Source organism: Artibeus jamaicensis, unplaced genomic scaffold, assembly GCF_021234435.1.
Source record: "Artibeus jamaicensis isolate MK-2021 breed Jamaican fruit bat unplaced genomic scaffold, CSHL_Jam_final contig_467, whole genome shotgun sequence".
NCBI classification, from domain to species: domain Eukaryota; kingdom Metazoa; phylum Chordata; class Mammalia; order Chiroptera; family Phyllostomidae; genus Artibeus; species Artibeus jamaicensis.
Window position 1 is genome coordinate 1,870,585 of NW_026521845.1, and position 22,261 is coordinate 1,892,845.

A 22,261-nucleotide genomic window follows, 5' to 3' on the forward strand; every position below is an offset into this window, starting at 1 on the left:
ATAGATGTTAACTAGACTTACTGTGGTGATCGTTCTGCAGAATACACAAATATTGAAACATTATGTTGTATGCCTGAAACTTGCATGTCCATTACACCCAAATGAAATAAAAATACGCACAGACAAAAACCTTCATCACCGTATTATTATGGCACCTCAAAAAGTCAGCAACACTTTCTTTATATCGTAAACTACCCATCAAATTCAAATCCCTCCGACTGCCAGACTTCTAAATCACTGATCTGAACTATCGTGTCGATAGGACCTCCATGCCCTGCCCCCACCGCATTGCATTTGGTGGTTATAACTCTTAATTCATGGGTTGCTCTTCTTTTCGTCTGCCTTGCAATCCTCTAAAATACTTTCTTACTTTTCAGTGACAGTTGGCATGCGATACTATGTTAGTTTCAGGTGCACAACGTAGTGATGAGACATTTGTATAACTTAGGAACCACACACAGTTATTAGAATGTCATTGACCCTGTTCCATGTGAGGCACATCTCTGACTAATTTGATAACTGGCCCTTTCTTAATGACTTCTTAATCCTTTCCCCTTTTTAACCCATCTCCCCAACCCCCCTCCCATCTGGCCATCACCAGTTAGTTTTCTGTATCTAAAAGTTTGTTTCTGTTTGTTTGCTCACGTGTGTTTTAGGTCCCACATATAAGCGAATTATGTGGTACTTGTCTTTCTCTGACTTACGTCACTTAGCTAATCCCTCAAGGTCCGTCCATCCATGCTGTTGCAAATGGCCGGATTTGTGGCTGAGTAATATTCCATTGTAAACATGCTCACTCTTTTTCTCTCTCTCTCTCTTTCTTTCTGGAAATTAGACTTTTGATGGCAGCATTTGAACAATTTACATTGACAGAAATCACTGACAGATGCAAGCTGGGTAGGGGGGAGTCAACGAGAAAGCAGTGGCTTCTGTCCTCACATAGGTCTGGGGTCACAGTGGCTCCCCCAGCCTTTGCTCTGAAGCCGAACAGTGCAGTTCCTCCTCGGAGGATTCTGGCACTTTCCAAGCTCCTGCCCCAGCGCTGGAGTTCCGAGCAAGTGGGTATGCCAGTGAGTAACTCCCTGCACCGGCCCCTAAGGGGAACCTGGGACTCCCATGAGCACCAGTCCCTGCCAGAGTTCACATCCAGACTCATGGGGGTCGTCCTTCCTGCCTTGAAACCCTGGGCTGAGGAGCACCTGGGGGGGGACCCCCTGCTGTTTGCTGCTCCTCCAGACGGGACCCCTGCAGCCTGCGTATCCCCCCCCCCCCGCCCCCACCACATTGTTTCTTACCCGCCACACTGTGAGTGTGGGGCCCGCCCCTCCCGCATCGCCAGCCCTCCTACCTGTGTCCTTGGGGCTGCTTCCGAGTGTCCTCAATGCCGCAGGACTTCTGTTCAGCAGCTCTTAGCCGTTCCCAAGGGGCGTGTCCTGCAGTCGGGCTGTGGTCCTGCTGTGGTGCCGGGAGGTGAGCACAGCATCCGCCCGCTCTGCCGTCTTCCCTGGAATTTATTTGTGGAAAAACTCACCTCCTTTGTTCCGTAGTTTTGTCTGGAATGTGGAGACTGCACCCCACGGTGTCATCCCCCACCTTCCTCTGCCCCTCGTATTCCCTATGATCGGGGAGATGGGGGGCCTTGGAAAGTGCACATGTCGAGACCCCACCCTAAGGTGCAGTCAGGAGGGCCGGGGTGGGTGCTGGGAGTCTCCACTTTTCCTGAAGCCCCCAGGAGAGTCTCAGTCTGTTTGCCTCGAGTCTGGGAATTGCCAGCCCATCTGACTCTGCTGTGGCCACAAGTCAGCCTCAGTCACCGCGAGGACCAGAGATAGACAGGAAGGTCCCACTCTCCAGGGGTGGGCAGTGGGGGCGGGGTTGGGGGGTCACGGCTGGGAAGAGGCATTCGCTGTCTTTCATGGGTTAGCTGGAACTTTCGGGGAGCCCCAGCGCGTGTGCCCCCCCCTCTGATCCAGGTTAGGGCAACTTCTTAGTGATCAGGACCTTCCCTGGGTGTGTGTCGGGGGAGGAGCAGTGGTCACGCTGCCCTGGTTCCTGAGGACAAGCGCACTGTCCACTGGGTGGTGATTTCAGCCTGGTCTGAGGGCCACAGGGCGCTGATGGTGCCCCCTCTGCTCTGGGCAGCTGAGGCGGGAGGGCCTGGGACACAGGCCCAAAGCCATTGCTCTTTCTCGTCTGCAGACACTGCCTTCCCCCCCCCCCCAGGACCAACTGCCCCTCACCTGCGGAGATGTCCACTGCTAACAGCCAGCACCTCCCTGCCCTGCCTCGGCCCCCAGTGGTCAGGGTGGTCTTTGAATCCCCTCACGTCACATCTCCACCCTGTTCTAAGCCCACCCAGGACTCCCGTCCCATTGAAGACAAGACTCCTCACCACGGGTGACAGGCCCACTGTGGTCTCCGCTGCCTCTCCCATCCTGTCTTCACTCTCTTCTCCCTTCTCCCCCCCACCCAGGCCTTTCTGTGGGTCCCTGCCTCAGGGTCTTCGCATTTGCCCCGCTGCCTCCAGGGATGCTCCGCCTCCAGCTCCTCACGTGACCCACCCCTCACATCTCCACAGAAAGACACCTCCTCGGAGAAGCCTCCCCTGTTCTGCTCCCGAGACCCCAGAATGGAGGCTCCCTGGGTTCCCACAGATGGCCTCTTTCAGTTTCAAGAAGCCTCCCAGCTCGTGCTGGTGGCCGCCGGCAGTGACTCGGGGCAGGAGCCCACCTGGTAGACTGGGTGAGCCCACCACACCCTCGCTTGGCTCCTGGAACCTACTTGGCTCACAGAGTGCAGCCTTCTCGTTCTTCTGCCCAAGAAGGGGCTCTCGAGGATGGAGCAGAGGGACTCTGGGTTCTCTGTCCACCAGCTCCAGCCCCGGGGTGTCCAGAGCAGCCCCCCACTGGAACTCGGTGTCCGTGGCTCCTTGCTCCTGGCTGTTTAGGGCGGAGGGAGGCTCAGGCAGAACAGCTCAGGCTGTAACCGCCAGTGGATGGTACTGGGGGTCCCCGAGGGAAGAGGCATTGGCGGTCTTGGGCCATTAAACCTCTGTCCCCTCTGCCGAGTGCCTCAGCCAGCGAGCTTCTGTGGGCTCAGACCTTTGCCCCCAGGCTCCAGTCGCGGGATTTTGGGCCTGGAGCAGCCGGGGTCTTCCTCCGACTCCTCCCTGGGGTGACGTCTCTTGCGAGCCCGACTGGGGCCTGGCTTCTTTGTCACCAGTGTCACTGGGATGAGCTTCTGTGGGCTCAGACCTTTGCCCCCAGGCTCCAGTCGCCGGATTTTGGGCCTGGAGCAGCCGGGGTCTTCCTCCGACTCCTCCCCGGGGTGACGTCTCTTGCGAGCCCGACTGGGGCCTGGCTTCTTTGTCACCAGTGTCACTGGGATGAGCTTCTGAGGGCTCAGCTTCTTGTCACCAGGCTCCAGAGGCCGGATTTGGAGGCTGGAGCAGCCGAGGTCTACAACTGACTTGTCCCTGGGCTGAGGTGTCTTCGGTGCTTGTCTGGGGCCTGGCTTCTTTGCTTCCACCTTCTTTGGGGTGGCCAAAGGAGCGTCCCCGAAGCAGCGGTAGCCCCCGACCAGGCAGTACGTCTCTCCGTGCCAGCCCACCTGGGCGGCTCCATTTCTTCCGTAGGGCACATGGTAGCGGCCAGGCGTCGAAGGGTAGACGCGAGGCACACCTGCTGGAAAGAAAATCAGACCTGATCGGTCATTTGCTGCCAGGACGTCCCCTCTCTCACGTGTCTCCCAGGTTCTGGCTGAAGCCTCCTAATCTGCGTGGCAGCCCAGACGCAGCCTTGGCCCCTCACTTCTGTGTGTCCCCTGAGGGGAGGGGGGGTGGGTACAAAAACAATTCTGCGGGGCCTCGGGCAGCAGCAGGAGACCAGAATATCCTCCTGTTCCTGGAGAAAACCGAACCTGACAGTAATCACAATCGGGACCCTCCCCCCGCCCCACCGACACCACCTCTCCCACAACAGAGAAACGATTTCTTACAGCCTGTCACTTCTGAGGCTTTAAGGAAATGCCTTCCAAATTTGGGGGAAAAATAATTTAATACACATCAGTCTCAGATGCCCCTCCCACCAGCCCCTCTCAGGCCCTATTCACGCTGGTTTTTCAACCCCACTGAACTCTAGTTCTCTGAGACTTCCATTGAGATCCCCCCAAGTGCTGGGGCAGAGCGACCAGGAGGTTCAGGGCCAGATTCCGGACCCCAAGTCTGGGCTTCCATCGCCCAGCACCCCTCCGGGTGCCCTGTCCTCGGTCTTCAGCCTCAGAACCACGTCATCGCTGCCCTTGGCTGTTTTGTTCTTCCCGTGCGTGGAGCCCCAGCCCTGCCCAGGGCTCAGCAGCTCAGTCTGGGGCGTGTCTGAGGGGACCCCAGTGGATGTCCACGTGACAGCGCAGGGCAGGTGACTGGGTGTGAAGGAGACTGGGTTCATGAACCGTGCTCAGCTGCTCGTCCTCAGACGTCTCCATCTGTCATTTGCCAACAAAAACGCACTTGACTTTTGGTAAGAGGCCAACCAGTAAAGGTCTGAATGGGACATCTCGTAGCCTGAAGGACAAAGCTACATCGGCAAAGATGGGAACCTTTGTGGACACTGGCCCAGGAACGACACGCCCTCGTCCTCAGCAGTGAGCAGGGCACTGTACCACGTAGAGCTGGGCAGTCCTCAGGGGGGTGGACAAGCCCGAAGGGCGAGGCTGCGTGTGCCGACGCCCAGCTCAGGCCTACCTGCGGGGCCGGTCTCCCAGGGCACCGGGGCCAGGTCACACTGGATGCAAATGATCTCGTCAATCATCATATCTCCCTCCCTCTCTCTCTCTCAGGCAGCCAAACAGGTTGGTGTCCGTTAGAGAAATGGTAGGGAAGGTTCCACGTTTCCGTAGTTACCCTGCCATGGAAACCGTGAGGTCATCACTACCTGGTGAGGTCACCTGCGGAATCTGTGACTTGAGGCTCTCGAGGTTTTGCGGGGAGCAGGCCGGGGGCCCAGGGGCACCCTGCCTGTGCCCTCACTCCTGGCCCTCGCCACCCAAGCCCTAGTCACATAGCCGCTCCCTGTGGAGCCCACGTGTGGACGGGAACGGCCCCGGGGACCACAGGAAGCCTGGAGAAAGTCCATACTGAGATCGGCATGAGAAGCAAGACTGGCCTGAGACGGCCAGGTTTATGGCGCAGACCCCAAGTAGCCAACAGTCGGAGAGGCAGAGATCTGTGCGGCCTGGGGAACCAAGGAGGGCTCCTTGGGCTGGGCCTGACGGACCAGTGAGATTCGGACCGTGGAGAGGAGAGGGAAGACATTTCAGTTGGGAAGAGTGAAAGCCAAGACGAGCTCTTCTCCACCTTGTCTGGCCTCCCACGCCAATTCATAGAACCCTCCCGTTTTTAGAACCGCGGACTCAAAACCCCACGAGGCCTGGCGGCCTCCCCACAGTCACCGGGTGGTGGAGAGGCCTGCACACGGCGGGGCTCCGCACTGGGGCTCTGGGTCCATCGTGGCAGAAACGTAAGGACGAGCTCGTGACATTTCCCAGTGACACAGGGAGGGACGGTAAAGCCACTCAAAGGCCAAGTGAGAGTCATGAACGACTTCACAGAGTGGGAATGACGGGCCCATTTTAATGTGAAATTGAAAACAAATTCGCAGCAAAATGACGTAATACAAGTGACAACCTGATCAGCACACTTGTGTCCCCTGCCCCAAGGAAAAGGATGGCAAGGCCACCGCCAGAACGGAGAAGACCTGGGCGCAGGAGGGGCCCAGGTGAGAAACGTGGTCAACGGTGTGAAGCAGTGACATTGAAAGACACTGGGTGCGACTCAGAGGAGGACCGGAGGAGGCTGCCCTCGGCACGACCCGGCCCGTGGGCGGAAACCATCTCTGGGACCCCCTTCGGTGTCGTGCCGCCAAGAACGCCCCAGCACGAGAGGTGACCTTCCTGAGGAGGGGTCCCTGTTGCCGATTTTAGTGAGCCGAGATGAGACCGCTGCTTGCTGGCGCTGCTGTGGAGGGCTCTGTCCAGGGGGTGGGCTGTCTACGCTGCCATGGTAGAAGGTGGGCGACCCTGGGTGGGAACCACAGCACCTGCTTTCACTCCTAAGTTGCCTGAATTTGCATGGTGCGTGTCAGGCCAAAGTCGGGACTAGCGGGGATGGCTACCTGCAGAGTGGCAGGAGGTAGAAGGTGGAGGGGAGGGCTCTGGAGGAGGCTTGTCCTGGCAGGTGGGCCAGCACGAAGCCACTCAGATCCTCCAAGATCCCAGAGAGATGCCTTGCCTGGGAGCAACCCTCTGAACTGGTGGGGCCACCAGGACCTCCTCAGGACCTGGCGGATCTCTGGGGAAGGCAGAATAGGGAGGGCTGGGGACTCACCTGGGGATCTCATGGAATGATGTGAAAACACTGAGTCGTAGGGCCAGCCCCCAGAAGGCATCCCGGGGCGGGGCTCGGGCCCTTGCACTTCTAACGAGCTTCCTGGGCTATTCCGACACAGGGGTCCATGCGTAGTGACCAAATTATTATCTCAGCTGGGTGGCTTTTGCGAGCCAAGCGGACAATGTTATAAACCGCAGCAGGCAGTGATGTGAACAAGGCCCATCCAAGGAAGGCCGAGGTGTAGAGTCGGTCTACACGTGAGTCATGTTAGACGAAAGCTAGCGTGGTGGTGAAGAAGACAACCCCGGGTGCAGGCAGACCGGATTCTGACCTACTTACCACGCGATTCTGAGCGAGTTCTTGTATTACTCTGTGCCTCACTTTCTCCCCATGTAAAAGGGAGTTGGTCTCTGCATTTAGTACAATATTCTCTTTTGGAAAGATTGCCTTGGGCCCATTTCTCTTCTCGACAACCCGACCCTTTTCCCTGTGCAAGTATTTTTAACTTGTTTCATGGAGTATGATCTCCAACTTCAAGCCCGTCATTACTTCAGGCAAAGGTTATATGACGTTGCGGAGCCTGGAAGCTAGGAGACGGGGAGAGGGTGCTGCATGACCGGTGCGGGGAACCGCTGCAACCCCTCCTCCTCCTCTGCCGTCCCTAAGACGTGGGGGAGCGGGCAGGGAGCGGAAACGCACCCCCAACCACGCTTCTGTGTCCGTTCGCCTTTTAGTCATTGGCCGGGACTGTGCAGGCTGATGCCAGTAAGAGTGAGTGCACAGCTTTCCGGGGCAGCGCCGCAGAAGAAAACGTCTCTCTGCAGCTAGTCACACCCTTTTCCCTTCTCATGGGGGCTTCAAGGATATCTGGGGGGCAGGAGACAACATCCAAGTGTTTATGAACTAAAACTTCAGCCGGAAGAGCCCTTGCCCTCCGTGCGACGGTTTGGAGTGTGAGTTTTCTCAGCGCAGGAAATGCTGCCAGCAAAGCCACAATGCGGTGTCACCGCACGTCTTAGAATGTTAGCTGCCGCCTCGCACGTACTATGAAAAGTTGAAAAAAAATAACGAGTGTCGGGAAGGCTCTGAAACAGGAACACTTGGTACTGTTGGTCAGAACAGTGTGGAAGGGCCTTGGGAACTTCGAACTAGAACCACCGTACGATCCCACCATCCCACTTCCGAGTATTTATGGAAGAAAGCAAAACACTAACTCAAGAAGATATATATGCGCCCCCCACCCCCCTTTCAGTGTGGCATTATTGATAATTGCTAAGATACGGAAGCATCTTAGATATCCGTGAATAGATAATTGAACAAAAAGAAGTCGTGCATATATACAATGGAATATGGCTCAGCAGTTAAAAAATGGAAATCTTGTCATTTGCAACAACATGGATGGAAGCAGAGGATATTATGCTAAGGGAAAAAAGTCAGAGGAAGACAAAAACCTTGTGACTTCACGTTTATGTGAAAACAAGTGAATAAGAAAAGCAAAACAGAGACAGATCCACAGATACAGAAAAGAAGCCGGTTGTCGCCCAGGGGTAGGAATTGGGGGGCCGGGGGCGGGGTGGGGGGAAACATGCCCACGCTCTCCGCCAGGGGGCCAGGGGGGCCAAGGGGAGCAGGCAGGCCAAGCACCATGTGTGGTAAACCCTGTCTTCCTCAGAAGTGTAGGTGAGTTTGAACTTGAACTCTTTTCATTATAACTCCCTTCTGAAATTGTTCCAGGCCTTTAATAAAAATAAATAAAATAATAAATTTGCACAGCCTGGTGTGCTCATCTTGGGGACATTAGAAGGGTTAGGTGGCAAAAGAGGAAGGTCCCTGTTGCCTGCCTTCCACCCAAGCACCAGTAGGGGGCAGCCAAGGCCCCATGGAACCAGCCGCCACGTGAAGCCGCAGGCCCTGGGGCTGCGCAGCAAACCAGGAGCAGCAGGAAGACCCACATGCCAGTGGAGCGGCGCCCTGGGGAGGCCGAGGGCAAGAGGGAGAGAAAGCCTGCGCCTTCCCCGGGGGCCACGGCCCGGGTTTCCCCTCTGAGCTGCTCTTCAGTGGGTCTGCACTGGGTCAGCCCCCCGAAGGCTGGGGAACTGCCTCTGTTCAGAGCCTGCTGTGTGTCATCAGCTACTGCCCGGGCCCTTCCCACATCCCTGCCATTGCCTCGGGATCTTGTGCCGTTGGAGCGTGGGTCCCCCTGGCAGCTTCTGGTTGGTTAGCTGTCGGTGGTGGGGAGTATTTGTCTACTGCTAAACTTTTGAATATCATTGGCAATCACTATTTCACAGGGAATGGCACCTGGAATCTGGGCAACAGGAGCTGGAAGATGAAGTTAAAAAGTAAATATAAAGTTCTCAGTATAAGACAGTAAGTGGTCACTATAACCTAATTTTCTCTCTTCGTTCTCCAATCTGTACATGCCTTAAGAACGTGACTTTAAGTTGAAACGTTTTTTCTACCTTCTAGCCTCTGTTGTATTCCTTAATCCACATTTTCCTGCTTTCATTTCATTATCAAGCACATGCCCACTGCTTCATTTCTTAGTAAATATTAATCCCCCTTTAACTTTGAATCTCTGAAACAGTCTCAGTTCCTTTTTTCTCAGTGTCATTGTGACAGGTCCCCATTTTTTCTTCCCACTTTTCCCTATTTATAGGTTTCCCTTTTGGGGGGGCAGGTTTCCTACAGAACACTCAAAGATGGCAGAGAGAACTCTGGTGCTCAGGGAACTCACACAGGCATTTTGTGTGGCCATCGTCATCCGTCTGTGCTGCTTCCGACCTGTCCTGAGCCGTCGGACTAGAGCAGCCAAACCCGCCGACGGCAGCGTGCTCACTATCAGGAGAGGCCGTTCCCACTTTTAAACTGATCACAGGCTCACACTGAGGGGTGAGTTTAGGGTCCGACAGTCCTTTCTTCCGAGAGGAAGGCCACCCTGGCAGTGGGGGAGGCACAGGGAGGACAGGCGTGGTGGTCCAGGCCTCCATTCGGAGCCACAGGGAGCCGGCTGGGCCATTGCGCCCCTTTTGCATTTGATGTTCACCCTCCTTCCATCCAGAGTGGCTCTGAGTGGATCGGTCTGATTCTGAGATGTCTCCCCTTCCAGGTGGACGGCAGAGTAATCCTCAGGGCTCCCGAAGTTCTGCCTCATCTCCCTAATCAAACAGTTCTCGAATTCATGTTTGGCAGTACAGGACCGTAATTCCAGGTATGTGTTCTAACAACCTGACGGAGAGAAATGGTGGGGATCACTTTGATTTCAGCATAACAAGAAAAATTGTGAAATGCTGCGAAATAACATAAAGATGAAAGTGTCTTCGAAGGTAAAAAAGTGTTGTTTAGTGTGCCTTTCTGGGCTGATTCGAGGGAGTATTCTGTGCCTTTCTTGTCTTTGAGCTATTTTACGGTTCTATAAATGGTAGATCATATCAGTGCAAATAACTTGTCTATAGACATGCAAATGAACTTCATCCACTGAAAGTACAATTGGCCCCCCCTTTCCTTGGGAAGGAGGCAGTTTTACATCTACTTTGCATACTATATGCATATCTATTTGCATCATAAAAGCACATTCATTTGAGCCTTACCAAATATATCTGTCTGCTCTTTGGCTTCTCCCTTGAGGTGGTGGTAATACCTTCCTCCCTTGTAACTGATGAATTAAATAAATCTCATATATTTGTATGAAGTCATGATTTTACATTTAAAAAATTTACCTCCAGCAGCATTTTAATAATAAGCTATGTCAGGATTCTATTCCATGAAAGGACAGAGAAGTCCAGTCAGAGTGGATTTTAGAATTACCTTCTGCTTGGCCCTGGCGAGTGACAATCTGCGGCTAACTTGACTCCTCTGTCTTGCCCCTGTCACCACATCGCTGATGCTGCGGGTCCCAGTGCCGAGCCCTGTGCTCACACCTCTCACTGCATCTCCACCATCTGCTTCCCTCCTTCCCAACTGTAACCAGCTCCCCACTGCACTATTTCACTTCGGTTCCAAGGGGAGGGCCCCCAGAAGATAGGTGGAAGCCGTATCGCTGTCTGGGACGCAGACTTGCCCGTCCCAGGTCTGCCCAGATTCGAGGGGAGGGACCACAGACGCAGAGTGTCAAGGTCTCGTGCCAAGGAGAGCACGGGGGGCTGGGATCCTGTTGGTGCAGCCCCTTTGGAAAATGCAACGGGCTTGAGAGGGCTCTGCACAGCTCACTCTGTTATAGAAAAACGAAGCAACCAGACACCGAGGGATTCTGGAGTACGAGGTTTATTAATGTGCATGGGTCCAGAGGAGTCAGTCTCCAAATTCTGAGCCCCAAACAAAATATTCTTGGGGTTTATATAGTCTACGGGGTCTTCCTGTCTAAGTAGCAAAGCGAGATACAGAAGCGGAATGCGGTAATTAGTTCTATCTACGGGGCAGAAGCAGAGTACAAAGGCCAAATGTGAAAATTAGTTCTACCAGCGGGGGTGCTAGTCCCAGTCCTTGTGGCTATCCTGCTGTTTGCTTTTCCCAGACGGCCTTATTGCTTTCCCAGGGTGCCTGGGGTTTTGGGTGAGCAAAGGTTTTCCAAAGCTTCCCACATCCACTCCATGTAAGTTCCGGGGGTTTGTGAGCTGGTGGTTCATGTCTTACCTGCACTCTCATATGAGAGAGAGAGAGACAGAGACAGCTGCCGGGGAAGCAAGCATTCATTCGTCAGGCATAGGTCAGTAGGGACACAGGGGGTGAGTGGCCAGGGGGAGCGAGGCCCGGCACCCAGTGCAGCTCATCATCCAGGCCCAAGTCTGCCCTCTGGAGAACCGCTGGAGAGTTCTGTCTAATTAGCAGGGATGACTCAGTAAGATCTTCCGAGCCCTTTGAAAGGAAGGAATTTGCCCGTACTTGCCAGAGTTAGCATCAACGGTGAGGAGTGGGCAGAGGTGGGAAGACGTGGGAATGGGCCTTCAGCTGAGGCCACGAGAGAGCAATAGCTGTGAGGAAGCAAGGCCATGAGGAGGAGAGAATTCTGGAGCTCAGAGTGAGGGTAATTCCAAGTAGCGGGCAGAGGAAGAAGTGACACCCTGCCGAAGCACAGCTGTGACAGAGCCAGACACGTCAGCGCTGAGGGTGGCCCCCAGATAACTCAGCTCAGAAGCCAACTCACCCCCTGAGAGCCCATCTGAGGGGCAGCCATCATGGAGAACGGCTTCCCAGCCTCCCCAGGTCATCCTGCTCTGGGCTCTGCTCTGAGACAACGGGGGACCTCCTTTGACCCGAGACAGCCTGCCTGGTGCAGAATCCCAAAATTAATTTTGGGAAATGTCTTAGGGTGCCAAAGACAGACCTGTCGCAAGTCATCGATATGCATCCACAAAGTGAAGTTAGCACGGTTTGGCAAAAGACGAAACAACAGTTGCATAGACAGGTTGCACGTGGCCCAATCCACCTGTTCAGAGCCTAGTGTTGGTGCAAAGATGCAGCTGGTCTGGGGACCCTGTCTCACGATGTCACCTGTGTCGCGCTCCTGGCCGGTGGAAGAGGCTGCGACTGGCGAGTTGGTTCGTGGAAGGGCTCACTCAGGCCATGGTGCACACCCTGCGGGCAGTCCTATTCTACTAAACTGAAGCCTTCTGCGGCCCCCAGGGGCTGTCCACCACTTTGGTGTGTTCTGCTGTCTGCCCTTGTAAAGGACAAGTGTCCAATGTCAGAGTACAGGGGACAAGAGTAGTCCCTACCCTGTCTGGCCTTGGAAGTTCCTGGAAACCCACCTCTTTACCCTGGGCCGGACTTCCTGCCACGTGGCTAAAATAGAACATCTATGACGTTTATCCCGTGACTCAGGCGTTACTTTGTGGGATGCCAAACATTTGCAAGCTAGTGAGGGGTCTCTTTAGTCGCCGGCTTGGGCTGATGCCTCTGTTTTTCTGAGAGCCAAGCGCCGTAATAGTTCTCAAAGCCTGGCAAAGCTTTTTATAGTTCTAAAATCACGTACGGGTCCTTTCCTGTTAGCTTCTGAAGAAGCGAGGTATATCAGCCAACATGTAACTAGTTGGAACAGAAAAGACTATATTAAAGACTAGAAGGGGCCTGGAAGAATCCCCAGGAGGGCCAGGGCCAGGTTCAGGGCTGTGCCACCAAGAGAACTGGGCTCGCCATGTCACATCGCAGGGGCGAGGCTGCAGCCACGTCCCAGCTGTGGGCCCAGAGACAGCCATGGCCACGCTGGGGAGACCGCTCCAGGCCTCTGCCTCCACCTTCTTAGAAGCAGACCCCACTCGGTGCCAGCGGCTTCTCCCATCAAAGCCCCGTGTGAGTGCGTCTGACCTTGGTCACGCCCTGGGGTGAGCTGCAAGGGAGGGTGGGAAAGTGTATTTTTGGCTTCTACTCCAGGGAGGGAAGGCAGAGTGGGGGAAATTTCTCAGATGCAGGAACAGTGTCCAAAAGGTGCTGGCAGTCACAAATGCTGACAGTCGTGACACATGTCACAAGACCACCGGAGGTCAGGGGTTAAGGTCTTCCGACGGCTGTTGTTGGGCTCTGCTGGCTGCATCGCTGTAGTCACAGGAGACCTGACGCCAGAGCACCTTTTCGACTCCGCTGACCAGGAGCGTGAGTGCACTTGCCCCAGGAAATGGTTTCTGAAACTGCTCTCCACGTGGCTGCAGGTCCGTTCTCAGCTGATTATTTCCCATCCCTTCTGAAGTCCCGCCCACCAGCTCTGTGCTCAGTGGGTGGCTGCATAATTGTTTTGGTTCGTTTGTTAAACATAATTGCTCTTCCTCCCTCCTGCCTCCTCCTTTGATACGTGCTCTGCAGCTGGGTCCCTGATGGGTCCTGTGAGTGCCGCCCACGCCCATGGTGGGCAAGGGATGGGCCGCTACATCGCTAAGGTGGGGACGCATCTCTGTGCCATGTTGCAGGGACTTAGGCCGTTTATTCTGACACCCTGGGGGTTAAGTGAACAGAGAGTTCTTTGATAGCTTTATGCCAGGGAATTCTGCTTGTCACATGCTAAAGGGGAGGTGGAGACCAGGGAGGGGAACAGGGGGCACAGAAGGGTGTCAAATGACCCTTGTGTTCCATGACCGTTTGCCTACCCCCGCCCACCAAGCCAGTAATTCCCTGTGTAGGTTCAAACACAGACACCCAAGATGAACCAAAGTCGGAATGTATATTTGGGAAGAGTAGCTATGCTAGTGGCCCCTTGTGAGTCTAGGCATCCTTCTAGAACTCTCAGAGTGTTTTATGGACACCCTCTCATCCCCCTTTGCAATGCCCGCTGTAAGAGAGTTATTACCAAGTCCAGGAAAACTGCAGAACACGGGACGCATGTGCTCCTAGGGAGCAGGGGAGGGGCCCAGAAAGCATCTTTCTTCTGGGTTCCAACCTAGACCGATAATAGACGCAAGCCCAGCTCGGATACAGGGGACAGGTGTGGAGAGCTAGCTGGGTCAACATGACTTAGAGCCAAGCCCAAAACAGGACTCCCTACTTCCTGCCCCCTCCAGATTTAAACATGGAGCCCAGGGCAGTCCACCTGCCCCCACCCAGCTTTGCTTAGCCCAAGCCTATGAAGATGCTGTTCTGTGCTATTTTTAGAAGTTTTATGGTTTTAGCTTTTCTGTTTAAGTCTATGGTCCGTGTCTAGTTAATTGTTCAGTGTGGTCTGAGTGGGGGTGATGATTCATTTTCCTAACGTGTATCCAGAGATAGAAATGCCCTCCTCCCAGACCCAGCAGGGAACCACCCTGGGTCCTCGCTGAGGTTGCAAGCGGTAAATGATCCAAGTAACTGAAAGAAAATCCTCAAATTCAGCAATATTCCCTATCGCATTTCTAATCAGTCTTAATTGCAGTTCGGGCATTTCCCCCCTCCTTTTTAATTGCCTCCTGTAGATCAAATCAATGAACTTGCTTAAATTAAACCTAAACCTGAAAAAAAATACAAGACAACAAATGAAGCCACTTACAAAAGTTCCATTAAGTACTGGTCTTTTATTCCTCACCCCGTGGCCCAACTAAGCTCTTGTTTTGGGGAGTCAAAACAGACAAGGCACCCCCGCGTGAAGTGCACAAAAGTCATGTTCAGAGAGACCTTAGAGCTGATGTGTCCTGGAGAGCAGAGTCGTGAGTTTGATGGACTGTCGGAACTTTGCGTGTTTAATTTACAACAGGTGGCCTGTGCATTCTTGCACAGTGCCGCATTTAATGTATATTAGATTTTTGCATATCAGATTAATTCTATGATTTCATCTGGGAAGCAGAGATTTATTGGTGTTTTATAAAGGGTCCAAAAATTCTGCAATACAAAAAAATAAAGCAGGCTTCTGGCTACAAATTTATTCTAGTCCTAAGATTGTAATAACCCAAAAAGTATTCTTAAGAATTGCTATAAATCTAGATACACTACACCTGCTCTCTATGAGTCTGCATTGACACTCCCAAATGGTATCCCACTGATTCATAAAAAAATGGCTTTAGTAGTTAAATTAGTTACCCAGTTAAAGATGAAAAGAATTAAACTTTTATGTTAAAATTTGCACACAAATTTCAGTCTTTTTAAAAAAATTTTATTTAGTTATTTTTCAAGTACATTTTTTTGTCTATTTCTCCCATCCCAGCCCCCCCCGCCCCATCTCCCCCCTCCCTCCCATTCCCCCCCCCCCAGTCCTCGTCCCTATGTCCTTCCTATTTGTTCCTCAAAATCCCTCCCCCTTTTCCCCCTTAACTTCCCTTCCTTCTCCCCTCTGGTCGCTGCCCACTTGTTCTCTATTTCAGTGTCTTTGTTTTTATTCTGCTTGCTTGTTTGTTTTATTGTTTAGCTTCCTGTCAAAGGTGAGATCATATGGTATTTGTCCTTCAATGCCTGGCCTATTTCACTCAGCATAATGCTTTCCAGTTCCATCCATGTTGTTGCAAAGGGTAGTAGCTCCTTCTTTCTCTCTGCTGCATAGAATTCCATTGTGTATATGTACCACAATTTTTTGATCCATTCATTTACTGATGGGCACCTAGGTTGCTTCCAACTCTTGGCTATTATAAATTGTGCTGCTATGAACATTGTGGTGCATAGGTTCTTTGATATTGATGTTTTAGGATTCTTGGGGTATAATCCTAGCAGTGGAATTGCTGGGTCAAAAGGCAGGTCGATTTTTATTTTTCTGAGAAAATTCCATACTGTTTTCCATAATGGTTGTACCAGTCTGCAACACAAATTTTAGTCTTTAACTGCTAAAGTAGATTAAAACATTTTAATTATTTCCTGTGTCTGTCCCTCCCTCCCCCTCCCTCCCTCCCCCTTCCTTTTTTCCTCCCTTCCTGCCTTCCACCCCTCTGCTGTTTTGCTTTTTTCTCCCCACAGATTTCCTTCTTTATACTCCCTCCTTCTTAGGTTATTTAGGCAAGTCCTCAGCTTTACCCCACACCTCTCTGAAGAACATATCAGAGAGGGGCCACCCTATCTCGTTGGTACCTGGTCCCTCTGAGCAAAGCCCTGTCCAGGTGGGCCATCCCGTCGCCTACAGCATGCTGGGACCCACAGCTCCGGCCCCCTCTGGCCCCCCTTCCCACCGCATATTGAGTCACAGGAGCCACCTCCTTCTGCACCTGCCCAGGAGGGCGGCCAGTGGCGCCCCCTCTTAGGTCCCCTCCGTTACAGCCCCCCTCTGCCTCCAGCTGCGGGCCATTCCTGCACCCCTCCCACCAGCACATTAAAATTCACAGTGCATGTAGTCAACACTCAAATGTACGCTTGCGCCGTGCGTTTATGCAAAGACAAAAATAACCCTGAGGCAGTTTAGACCTTCCCCCGCCTCAGGAGCAGGTAGAGAGATTAGAAAGAGGTAATCACGTCAGACTCAAGTGGTGCATAACAATGTCATGTGTGAGGATGGTTTACAGAAGCAAGACTGGGACGTTCTGAGCCAAATCTAAGGGCCTTCAAACCTGAGACAGCTGTCTGCCTCTGTTGTGGAACATTCTATCTTCTTCCTGCAAGTAGGAGCCAACCCCAGAGTAAAGCCTCTTTATATTTCGTGGAAAGAATCAAGTGGAGTACTTTTAAAAAGTGAGAAGCTCAGGGGTGGGTGTGGAGGCAGACATTTCTAGGACACTAGAATTTGGGGAGGTTATAACCAGTGAGAAGTCGGGGAGGAACGGGCCAGCCAGGGGAGGGCTTTCTGACCTGATGGTGCCAGCAGCAGGTGGCGATAATGAGCTGGACCCTGAGCCTTCCATGATATCAGGGGAGCTTGGGGAGATTAAACTGACCGTGGCTTGTAATCCGAGTGGGAGTGGGAGACACTACGAAAGCTGTGGCTTATTTGCAGCAGGAGGATGTCAGTTTGGACTCAGCAGAATCCTGGTATTCTTGTCCCTCTGGCCACCGGCCCGGCTCAGCATCAGAGGTGAGCCTCACTTCTCTGTTCCCAGCGCCCGGCTCTAACCTCAGCCCAAATAGAAAACACTCTTCCCATGAAATGCAGCCAGTGGCTGAAATCCATCTGGGCTTTACTGCCGCAGGCCAGCTGGGACCCGGCCACCGCGCGTGCCAGGCTGTGGGAGAGGTTAGGGAGTGTGCAAAGTCCTGGCAGGCAGCCTCCCCCCCCCCCCCGGGGTATGGAAGGAGCCTCAAAAAGAAGCATCAGACAGCTGACGGGGAGGGGCTCCTGGGGGTGGGAGGATTGAGCTAAAAGGCAAAAGGACTCATGGACACAGACAACAGTGTGGTGATTGTGGGGGGGGGAGGGGAGAAAGGGGGTGGGTGAAGGTGGAAAATGGTACCAGGGAGTAAATGGTAATGGAAAAAATATAATAAAAAATAAACTGTTAAAAAAAGAGCAAACAGCTGATTCTAGGTGAGAGCCTGCCTAATGAACAAAGGTTCCCCGTGGATACACTATCTGTTTAATGCACTGGAGGGACGATCCAATGCAGTTCATAGTTTTGCTAAGGGGGTGCTGAGCCGCGCTCCACACCAGTCTGTGGAAGGGTCTAGGCTCCTGGTCTCTAGCTCCCCAGCCCCAGGCCGGTCCAGCAGCACCTGAGCCTTTTATAAAGGGAGAGAGCTCAGCATCCACCTGCATTGAAGGGGAATGTCCGTGGGGTGGGGGGAGTGACTTAGCATGCTGTTCCTTGGAAAGGAGGTGTCCACCGGGGTGTTTTTGAGCCTCCTTTGACAAATTACAGTAGCAGAACTTGTTCTGGTGCCTCCCCCTCTCAGCTACACAAAAGCCGTTTTCATGTGTGGGTGATAAAGAAAAGAATTCACGCCTCTGTACGTGGCAGAAAGTTAGCAGGTAAATGCCCCACATTTTTATCAGGCGGATTTAAGAGTGAAAGGGGAGCCCTGTTAGTTATTCAGGATCAGCTGTTCATACTCCTCAAATTATTCTGAACTGGAATAGGCTCAGTCGCCTTTACCTGGAAACATCAGGGTGTGTGTGTGTGCACGGACACGAACACACACACCAGCTTCCCCACGTCCACAAGCAATTCTCAGACACCAGCAGGGTGCCCGAAAATTCAACCCCATTTTGACACTGTCCACAGTACCACCTTCCACAGGTTCCTAAAAGACTGGCCCCCACCCCAACCCACTTCAGAGGCAAGTCCTGCTCATCACCTGTACCAACTATACATTGGAGGTTCCCTTGACCCTCTCTCTTTCGTTCAATTAATTTGCTAGAGCGGCTCACAGAACTCAGAGAGACATGTTCCTTACTAGGTCCCTGGTTTATTACAAGAAGATGTGACTCAGGAACAGCAGATGGAAGCAATGTGCAGGGTGAGGTGCAGGGTAGCCCTGTGCTCGCTGGGTGCTCCGCTCTCCCCAAATCTCCACATGTTCACCAACCCGAAACCTCTCCAATCTCTGTCTTTTCAGGGTTTTGTGGAGGCTTCATTCCACAGGCACGATCGATTAAATCATTGGCATTGGCAGGGGATTCAAACTCCAGGACCTCTCCCCTCCCTGGAAGTTGGGGGTGGGACTGAAAATTCTCACCCTCTATCAACAGGGTCGGTTCTATTGGCCACCAGCCCCATCCTCAGGGAGATGTACGCCCAGGCTGACTGATGCCCGAGGCCATGCTGAGAGCCGTGGGCTGAGCAGGTTGAGGATGGGGACAGCAGGGCCTGGCTCTCTCCAGTGGTTTTCTTCAGAGGAGCAGGAGGTGAAAAACCTTTCTGTCCAGCCCCTCGGTAGCTTTTGCCTGCAGGTGCAAAGCAGGGAGGGCGGGGCCCCGTACCCAAGCCAATCCCGTGTAAAACCAGTGTATCAAGGGCCTGGTATCGCCCCAGGCTCTGGGCTCTCTGCCAGTTCTGGGACCGGCCTACTCAGGAACAGATGGCGGGATTCTTAGATGCTTCCACTTGAACAAACTGTGACAGGCACGCCAACACCACGGCCAGACGCAGACCCTGAGTCGGGCTAATCTGTTTCCAAGACATCGAGCTAATTGGCACCAGATGGTCAGGTGTGGCTCCGAGAAGGGACGATGTCCCCTGCCTGGTCGCTGTCCTTTAGGTAGGGCAGGTGTACGGGAACAAGGCAGGATGTGCTGGATTTTAGCCTGGCAAGTCTGTGGGAACCTGAGGGCATTATTATGACCTTGAAGTTGTGGCTGGGCTTCTAGTCTTATGGCCAGGACAGACGATTGAATCATTTTTAGCCACCCGTTAACGACGACAGACCAGGGGGTACTTGTGATGAGGCGGAAAGAAAGAGTTATAGAAGGATGGAGACCTTGAAGGCTAGGCTCAGCCTGAGAAGCTGGGGGACAGCAGAGTGGCTTGCCTCCCATTTCTGCCAGGACTTCCTGCGACCCCTGGGCTGCTGGGAAGCCCCGTGAAACTGAAGCCCCGCAGGAGAGGTGAGAGGGTGGAGAGAGCAAAGCCATGGTTGCTGTGGTGGGGAATCTCGGCCAGTCTCTTGAATTCCTGACTTGACCTGTAAATGTTTTCTTTAAAACTGTTTTGTTTCACTCTCTTTAACATTAAAGTTTTGTAGCTAAGCTGTTTATTTGTATACTTACCTTCCCATTTTCAGCCCCATATGTTTTAAAATAAAATCAGTCCACAGGAGACTATAATTTTGAATCCCTGGAAGCTACTGACCAGCTGGGTAAACCCTGGGTGTCACCAATGCTGCGTCCAGCCCAGTCCTTCCCGCGGTCTCCCTCTTCCTCCTAGAAATAACATGGAGTAACGAATACTTTCAAAATGGAATGATCTTTGGAAGATTATACTGCTACATTTGAAAAACTATGAAACTTAGGAGGGCCATAGAACATGCCCCAAACTGTTAATTTCATAGAGAGATCTGCAAGTTAGAACTAAAAAAAAAAAGCATGTCTACCAGTACAAGGCTGGCTTTTTCATCACGCACACTTAAAAAAGTGAGGAATGCACCTAAATGTCTTAGCTTTCCATCCGACCCACACATTTTCGGTTCACAGAAAGGCCTGCACCAGAGGCCATTTGAAATGCCAAGTTCTGGCCTTACTGCCAAAGGTCGGCGCGTCACACAGATCAGGGGGGGGTCGAGATGTCCTTAAAGAATTAGATGTGTGACCCTGAGGCACGGTTTACGACAGCTGGGCGTGCACAAAGCTAGGAGTCCTCTCACATCCTCTCCACAGAGTCAGTGACCTTCAGTAGCGCTGACCTGCTTTTACGGGTCAGACTGGAAGCATCTGTGGTTCTGTGTAAGTGCAGTTCTCAAAGCTCTTGCATATTCTTCAGTGAAAGACTTCCCAGAAATGATGTTACTGCATGGGTAAGTTATGCAATTTGCACAATATTTAAATGACACTGGTGGGTGGGTGGTTTGTAATGAGAAGCATTGTTGTGCAGGACTGCACCTGGGGATATAAAAATAATAAGCCAATACACCCTCTTTTGGCATAAGCCTGTTGGAGTGGGACTTTCTGTTACTGACAGGAGACCCCTTCTGTACCTCAGGTCCCATCCCAGTCACAAGTAACACTGTTGAGCTAGAAAGTGCTACCAGGCCCTGGAGACCTTAAAAGATTAAGTTGACATCAGTCAATTAATCAATACACTTTGGTATGGTTATTAAGGCAATGACTACTTAATTGTAAACAGCATGCAATCCATATTTCTTTACACAGTCCGTAAGCCTGTCAGGAGACTTTGTCAAATTCCTGGTGCGCTCTCCAGAGCCAGCTGTCTAGCCATGCCCTCGAGGTAGCAGAGCTGCTCCTTGGTGACTCCGTGTGTAGTCTCCCCAGGCCCTCCTTCCTTGACGTGAGGGAGTTAGTAAAGACCCTCGGTGGTGTTTCTCCCCTCCCTCACCTATTCGGCCTGTGCAGAAGCCGTGTGGATTCTCGGCAATGACTGTGGACTGTCCTCAACCGAGTCAAGTGGTGACACTACAATTGCGGCCGCTGTGCCTAGTGTAGTGTCTCCTGGAGCAGATCGGCCTAGCTCCTGGCACACGGGGCCGACGGGGTGTCTCCTTCCATCACTGCCCTCTCTGCAAGCGTCCTGATCACCCTCACACACCGAAAAGCACCGCGCTGACCCACCGCGTGGATGCCAGTGTGATGACTGCCCAGGTGGCCGGGCCCTGACGACCCGGCTACATTGGGCTGTGGCTGCACGGCGAGGCAAGGAGGGCTGTGTCTGGGCCCCGAGGGAATTCACTGAGTCCCCTCTGGGGACTCCCAGGTCTAGTCCTAAAGACTAATGCAAAACCATTGAGCAACTAAAAATAAATAAATGAATAAAAAGCAGGACAACCGGGGACTCGGGCCACTTGGGAGTGAAGATTTGGGTCACTTGAGCAGGAAAATGGTCCGGAGCAGCTAAGGTTCTGGCTGAGATACGGATCGGGCCGTGGAGGAAGACTTCCAGAGACACCCACCACGGCCCCGTAACCAGTCACAGAAATGAGGGCTGTCGAAGCTTTGCCAATTTTTTTCTTTGCTTGTTATGTGCCCATGCTTATTGGCGTATAGTCACCATTTTATTCTCTTATTTCCTATTTATTTTTATGACTTTTTGGAGGCTCGCAATACAATGAAGTCTTTAGGTAACAAAATACTCCATGGGACCATGACTAAATTGGAAGATTAATTAGCACAGCCAGCAATGGGTACAGTAACTATTGGGACTGCGTGTCTTCCTGGTGTGGAAAAGGTGAGTAGCTGTACCTGGTTAGGCAGAACCGCTGGGCTGCTTTGCTTTTGTCTGAGAGTCGAAGGCGTGTAGACGGGTGTCTGTGGGAGCTGAGTAGCCAAACGGGTGGCTGCCAGGCATCCACTTACTGCCTCTCAGCTCCAGACTCGCCCCTCAGCACCTGCTCTGCAATAATGGACTGAACTGTAAGCTTCCCTTTCACAGTGAAGAAGATGTAAGCTCTGTCGGCGGGGAGGTAGCGGGAGGTAAAGACAGTGAGAGTGAGCTCTTTGTCCCGGGGCCCCAGACGTTGCCATCCCTGGGGAGGGCTCCTCTAGTTCAATACCAGCGTCGTACAGCTCAGTTTTACGTCCCCTTTTTCTTCCCACTCCCATGCGGACGTCTATCCATTTTCCATTCTGGGAGCTGCTGTTAGTGCCTCTGCGATGACCGACTACTCCCTTGTCTGAAATATGCAAAACCTCTGTGCCTTGAGTCTCAGGCCAAACTGGCGAGCAGACCCTGACCCGAGAGGGGGGCTCAGTTAGATGGGCATTGTCCCGCACGATGAAAGGACGCTGGTTTGTTTCCTGGTCAGGGCGCGTGCCTGGGTTGCAGGTTAGGTCCCCAGTTGGGGTGCATAGGAGAGGCAACTGATTGACTTTTCTCTCTCACATCAATGTTTCTCTCCCTCTATTTCTCCCTCTTCCCCCCACCTCTTTTTTTTTTAAAGGCAAGCAGACCTGCTGTTGCAGCC